This window comes from Malaclemys terrapin, chromosome 6 (assembly GCF_027887155.1).
Source record: "Malaclemys terrapin pileata isolate rMalTer1 chromosome 6, rMalTer1.hap1, whole genome shotgun sequence".
Lineage (NCBI taxonomy): Eukaryota > Metazoa > Chordata > Testudines > Emydidae > Malaclemys > Malaclemys terrapin.
The window spans coordinates 94490351-94497246 of NC_071510.1; the positions used below are offsets into that span (position 1 = coordinate 94490351).

Genomic DNA, 6896 nt, shown 5'->3' on the forward strand with positions numbered 1-6896 from the left:
TTATCTAAGATACTGGTGCCCCCCCCCCCCATTTGTGGTATCTGAAGTCTCATAATCTTTATTGTATTTTTCATCACAACACCCCTGTGAGGTAGAGAAGTGCTGTTATCCCTATTTTACAGATGGGAACTCCAGGACAGAGGCCCAGATCCACAAAAAAATTCAGGCTTCTAACTTCTATTGAAATTAAGCAACAGTAGGAGCCTAAATACCTTGTCAATCTGGGCTCAGGAGATTAAGACACATAAAAATTTAGACACCTAAAGATGCAGCGAGGCACAAAGTATGATTTTCAAAAGTGCTGGTGTTGCGAGAGAGGGTTACTATAGTTATTGTACGTTTCCTACTGTAACAAATCCTTCACATACATATAGATGCAATGAATTCAGCTAAACAATATGCATGTAGCAGGGGGAACAGAACTCAAGATTTTCTTCTCCAAAATTGCAGGCTTCTGGCACTTGAATTCAAGTCCTGATTTTGCAGAAACCCCACTGGCCACCGAAAAAATCATTTTGATGAAAAATTCCCAACCATCTAAACAGGATATATCATATTAATCAGGCAGAAGGACTAGTGATATGCATAGAAATTTGATTACATATTGCATACCTGACCAACCTTAGGGAAGTATGAGTTGTTTGCTTTGGGTGTGTTGCATTTATAGGAATTAACAGTTTTTCAGCTGGTGTGAAATTCCCCTTTTCACCCGGATACAATCCCTAGAGAACTAGAGACACTAGAAACCTGAAAATGTGCTCAAAAGTAATGAATAATGTCAAACGACAAATGTTATTTCAACAACCCAACAGGTTTTTTTGCACAGCTGCAATTTTGGTATTAGTCATTTCAATTTTTCACTTGGAATTAGGCAATTTTTTCCAAAGTGGCTTTTTTAAACAAATGTCTTCTCTAGCGATTTACTTGATGCATCATCTTAATGATGAACTTCCCTAGTTTTGTTAGTCAAGGTGCTCCATCAAAAGCAGAAGTTTTCTAAAGACCAAAGTTAAAATCTGTTCCAAGTAAATGTACAGCCCCCATACATTTATTAATTTTACAAAAAAACCCACACATATTTTATGTTTAAAAATATATGGGTGTTCATCTGGAAAATCAACAAGGAGATGGCAAACCAATAAAGAAACATCAAGAAGTCAGTTCAAAATATAACACTTGAAACAGAAGAGCTGCCTACCGCCTGGAGAGAAACTAAATTGACAGCAATATGTTTTGCAAAGGAACAAGAAAATATGTTGAGATTCTGTAGTCACTTTACAGAGAGACAGGGCAACCATAACTCTGAGTCAGATACTAGAATACAGTGGATTGATCAAAGACAAACAGCGTGGATTAGTTGTGGAGGGTGGAGGTATTATTGTGGAGCTCCAGGAAGAAACACTTCCACATCAGTTAGCTGCAAGATACAAGGCACCTTCGATAAAGTTTCATAGGCTAGTGCACCAGTCCTACGATTGGATCCATGCGGGCTAACCCATGTGCAGCACTCCACTGACTTCTAGAGGGATCCATCCATGTGTATCCAATTCAGGACCAGGTTTCTGTAGCTTCACAAATTTAGGTAGTCTTTTAGCAAACAACCATTGAAAACAAGATATTCAAATCTGTTCTGGCAGTGTCTTTGCCACTCCCTCCCGCCAGGACACTAGGTTATTATCCTTGTTCTTTGGAGGCTCTGAACAGGCTCTGTCTTACAGGATATGTCAACGCTGCAATGTAAGCTCATGGTTCGAACTCAGGCTCAAGCATAACTCCCCTTCCGTCTACATACAAATTGCTCAGACTCAGGGTCCTAGTACCCAATGGGGGTGAAAGCTCTGAGCCCTCGTGAAGGTGGAACCTAGGGTTCAAGCCCTATTACTTTGCAATGTAGACACAGCCTCACTGGACTCATGCTCTGGGAGTCTGCCAAAAGTATCCCACAATCCCATAGGCCTATTTTCTTTGTCCTCTGGACAGTCAAGTTTTCCCACATTGCACCATGAACAAAGGGCTAGAGCAGCCACATTTTGGGAAGGTTCTAGGAAATCTGGGACATGGGTGCATAATGCAGTGTAGATGCCGGAGCCCTGTGTTGGGACCCAGGCTTCAACAATTCCTAACCTGGGGTTACAAATGAGTCTATATGCTCACACCCTAGCTTAACAAACCCAGGGTCTGCTAACTTGAGTTCTATTAACCCAAAGGATATGTCTGTGATGGATTCCCCCTCTTTGGGGTGCCACTTGGAACTGGGGTACCTGAGCTTCCTGAACTGTCAGCCTGGGCTCTCTTCACACTGTGGCCTTGTCTACACTGCCACTTACAGCACTGAAACTTTCTTCTCTCAGGGGTTTGAAAAAACACCCCCCTGAGCGATGCAAGTTTCAGCTCTGTAAAGGGGTAGCTATTCCCCTCGTGGAGGTGGTTTTATTACAGCGCTGGGAGAGCAGCGCTTTATCATCGGCTATGTAGACATACCCTGTATTGCTGAGGCAAGCCAGCCTCAGGCTTCAGACTGCACTTTGCCAACACACATACAGGTAGGGACACACCCAGCTGCAGCTTTACACACACATGCTGAGATCAGCTCTTAATGGGAAGATTCAGCTAAGGAATTACCCAGTACTCAAGTGCATGCCCCTCTCTACTAGACCCAAAATTGTACCGTCTTGCACTGCACAGAGAATTGTACAGGATAAGCTCATGATATTTGCACACACACACCCCGCCCCGCAATGTGGAGAGAGATATGCAATAACTTTTTGCCCCCCCGTTATGAATTCCACACACTGGGTTTTAGACAAAACAAAAACAAGTTTAACAACTATAAAAGATAGATTTTAAGTGATTAAAAGGGATAGCAAACAGATCAAAGCAGATTACCCAACAAATTAAACAAAAATGCAATCTAAGTTTAAGATACTAGAGAAACTGATTCCAACTAGTAATTTCTCACCATAAATGTTGCTTTAGGCAGATTGCAGAGATTCTTGAAGGCCAGCTGTAGTTGCTTGCAACTTAAAACTTCAGATATTTCATTCACAGGCTAGACAGCCTTCCAGCCTGGCTCAGTCCTTCTCCCCTCGTTCAGTCTTTGTTTCTTAGATGTTTATAGTCATCTTGGGAGGAATGCAGTGAGGAGGAAACCCTGATTATGTCACTCCCCTGCCTTAAATAGGTTTTACATATCATGGGAATCCTTTATCTTCCAGTGTGATCTCCACCCCTGGTCAATGGAAAAATTCTAGTATTATCATGGTGTCCAGTATCAGGTGACTTGATCACATGACCCTGCAGCCATAACTCAAAGATTGTTTGCAGTGTCCCCAGCAGTGCTTTCCCAGGAAGCCTCCCTGGTGAGAGATTAGCAACTTCTAAGACCTATTGTTCTTCCTAATGGCCCTTTCCAGCCAGCAATCTAGACTGATTGCATTCTGTCTATTAGCATTCCCCAGATGTAAACATGTTTGTAATAGATGCATAGGCAATATTGCTAACTTCAGATACAAAAATGATACATGCATACAAATAGGATAATCATATTCAGTAATCATAAGCTCTCCAATGATATCTCATATGACCCATCTTGCATAAAACACATCTTAGTTATGCCATAATCACATCATAACAATATCTCTATGAAGAATATAGGGCATAATGCCACAATGTCTACACTGCAACAAAACACCCATTGCTGGCCTGGGTCAGCTGACTCAGTCTTGCAGGAATTGGGCTGCAGGGCTGTAAAATAGTAGTGCAGACATTCAGACTCAGGGTGGAGTCCAAGCTCTGGAACCCTCTCCCACTTGCAAGGTCTCAGAGCCCAGGCTCCAGTTTGAACCCAAACATCTACACGGCAATTTTCCAGCTCCATGAGCCTGAGTCAGCTGACCTGTGCCAGCTGCGGGTGTTTTATTGCAGTGTAGATGTAGTTTACTGTAGAGTCAGTGGCACTACAACTAAGAGCAGGTACTTCAGCCTCAACAAGCTGCATGTTAGAAAGTTCATTGAGGGTGGAAAGGTAGTCCAAGTCTATTGGCTTCAAGTGGGACCTTTTCATTCAGATCCTTTTGAAAATATCACCTATTGACTTCAATTGTTCTTACACATATGGCTAAAATCAAGCATGTGCTTAAGTGCTTTGCTGAATCAGGGCTTTAATTCAAGTCCGAGAGACCTGCCTTTTTGGAAAAGAAAATCTTGAGTTCTGTTCCCCTAGCTACATGTGAGTTCATTGTATCTGTACACATGAGAAGAAGGATTTGTTATAGTATAGTAGTATACTTATACAATAAGTATAGCAACCTCCATTCCCCTAGGTCAGCATTTCCCAAAATTTTTTAGCCATGGAACACTTTTTAGCCTATTACGGAACACGTATAATATTATTTTGTAGTCGTTTGGTTTTCAAATAAAAAATTGCATTATTTTATGCTCAAATATATTTTATTTTATGAAACAAAGCAAAAATACAAATTTAAAATAACTTGAACTAACAATTTCTAACCAGAAAGCCTGTGTAAAGTAGTACAAAAAGCAAGTGCAAGAGTCAAAATTAAAAACAGTGTTCTACTTAAAAAAAACTGTTTTTATATATACACAAACACCAAACAAATTAGATTTTTACTAGGAAAATCTATTTTTATAAACAGAAATACAAATTTGGATTTAATGGGATTGGTGTTTCTGCATTTTTCTTTCACAAATTCGCTTAATATTAGGAATAATACTGGAAAGTTGAATCCTCATGTCAGGTGCAGCATCAAGTCTATTCCTATATTTGGTTTTTGTTGCAGTATAATACGACAATCCCATCTCTCACAAATAAATTGTAGCAAAAGGAAGGAGCACTCGAACTGCACGTTTAACCACATTAGGGTACTCTTCTATTAGGCTGCTCCAAAAATTATTCAGCGGAAGATCCTTAAACTTTTGTTTCAAATCAGAGTCAGAAATTAAGTCAATTAGGCTTTCATAATCATGCGTAGTAAAGCCGACTGGTTTGGCTGTAATTACAAATGGATTTTGAACCCAAGCATTATCATCAGTAGTTGTAGGAAAATATTCTAATAAAGAGGCCTGCAAGTCACGTAAGTGCTGGAAAATGGTGCTGGAAATTTCTTCATGGACTGTAGAATTTATTTCAGTCAGAAATTCATGTACTGTAGGGAAGCAGTCGAAGTTATTCTGTTCAACAGAAGATGCCCAGAATTCCAGTTTCTTTTTTAAAGATGAAATTTTATCCATTGTAGTAAAAATGGTCACATTCTTTCCTTGCAGCAACAGATTAATTTCATTTAATTTTGCAAAAATATCTGCAAGATACGCAAGTCTCATTAGCCATGAGGAATTTGTCAGACAGTCATTACATTTTCGTCCTGAATTATCTGAAGTGAAGAATACCAGTAGTACTACGAAGCTCAAAAAGCCTCACAAGCAGTTTTCCTCTGGATAGCCACCTCACTTCCGTATGTAAAAGAAGCACTTTGTGCTGACTACCCATTTCCTCACACAAAATTTTAAATAACCTGGATTGAAGTGGTCGAGATTTGACAAAATTGATAATTTGTACTGCTTCATCAAGCACAATTTTCGGATAGGCTGGTATTTTTTAAACTGCAAGTGCTTGTCTGTGTAGAACACAAAGGCTCTAGTGCTTTCTGGTGCCACACTTATGATTCACATTACAACTCCCTTCATCTTCCCGAGCATTGCCTGAGCACCGTCAGTACATACATCAATACATTTTCCCCAACTAATTTCATGCTTTCTTATAAAATTGTTGATGCAGTTGAATATTTCTTCTCCAGTTGTGTTGCTTTGCAGAGATTCACATAAGAGCAGGTCCTCTTCAATAATATTATTAAAGCTATATCAGACAAATACTAGTAGCACAGCAAGTCCTGAAACGTCAGTGGACTCATCTAGCTGCAATGAATACTCATGGCAAATTTTCAGTCAGCAAACTAGCTCTTTTTCTATGTCATCGGCAAGATCTTTAATACGGCATGCAACAGTATTATTTGACAACTGTACAGCATCAATTTTTTTACCAGACTGCTCGCTCAACATGCACGTTACAATATCTTTCGCGCAAGGCTTCATAAGCGTTCCTCCAATAGTGTGAGCGTTCCTCCAATAGTGGCAAGTGCTATATGGTAACTTACTTGATAAGATGCCTCTGTTGCACTTTTGTTGTCTGTTTTAGCAATTTTAATCATCAAAAGTTTACAATTTCCAAGTGAGTCACACTTCCTCTTGAAAAAATGTATATCTTTGTCATTGTATTCAGCATGCTTGGTTTCCAAATGCTTACGAAGTTTAGCAGGAGCCAATGAACTGTTTGCTAGTATTTTGTTGCACACGACACACTGTGCATCAGGAACATCTTTATTTCCAGCACACGTAAAACCCAAAGACAAATAACTTTCATCATACTTTCGTTTCGGTCTTTTAACACCTGCTTCATCTTGTTTTTTGATATAATTCAGTGGAAATTCTTTCACCTTGGTTAACTCCTAGTACTAACAGATTTTTCGGTAACAAAAGACTGCGATTGTTCATCCTCACTTTGAAGTGTCACAATATTTTCCTCGTTTATTTTGGCCACAGTTGGAGTACCAGAAGAACTTGCTTTTCGTTTCAAAGTTCCTTCTTTTAGCCACAAATCCATGGTGATTAGGTTTAGTAACAATATTTAGAAATACTGATTTTTGTCAAATTTTGTTTATCACAAATATTTATATTGTTTCGAGCGAAGCTAGTTTAGTTGTGCTTATCGCACACACGGTAAAGACCCACAGGTTTGAGCGTGTTGCGTGAATATGTTATATTCAACGTGGCGTAAAGAGAATGGTGTGTGCATACCACTGCAGTTCGTGTAGCCTCGAGCA

General features: G+C 39.6%; 1 pseudogene; it reads right to left on the reverse strand.

Moving 5' to 3' along the window:
* Nucleotides 1-4671: 4671 nt before the first annotated feature.
* On the reverse strand, nt 4672-6676 carry LOC128838977 (zinc finger BED domain-containing protein 5-like; annotated as a pseudogene).
* Between the last annotated feature and the right edge of the window lie 220 nt (nt 6677-6896).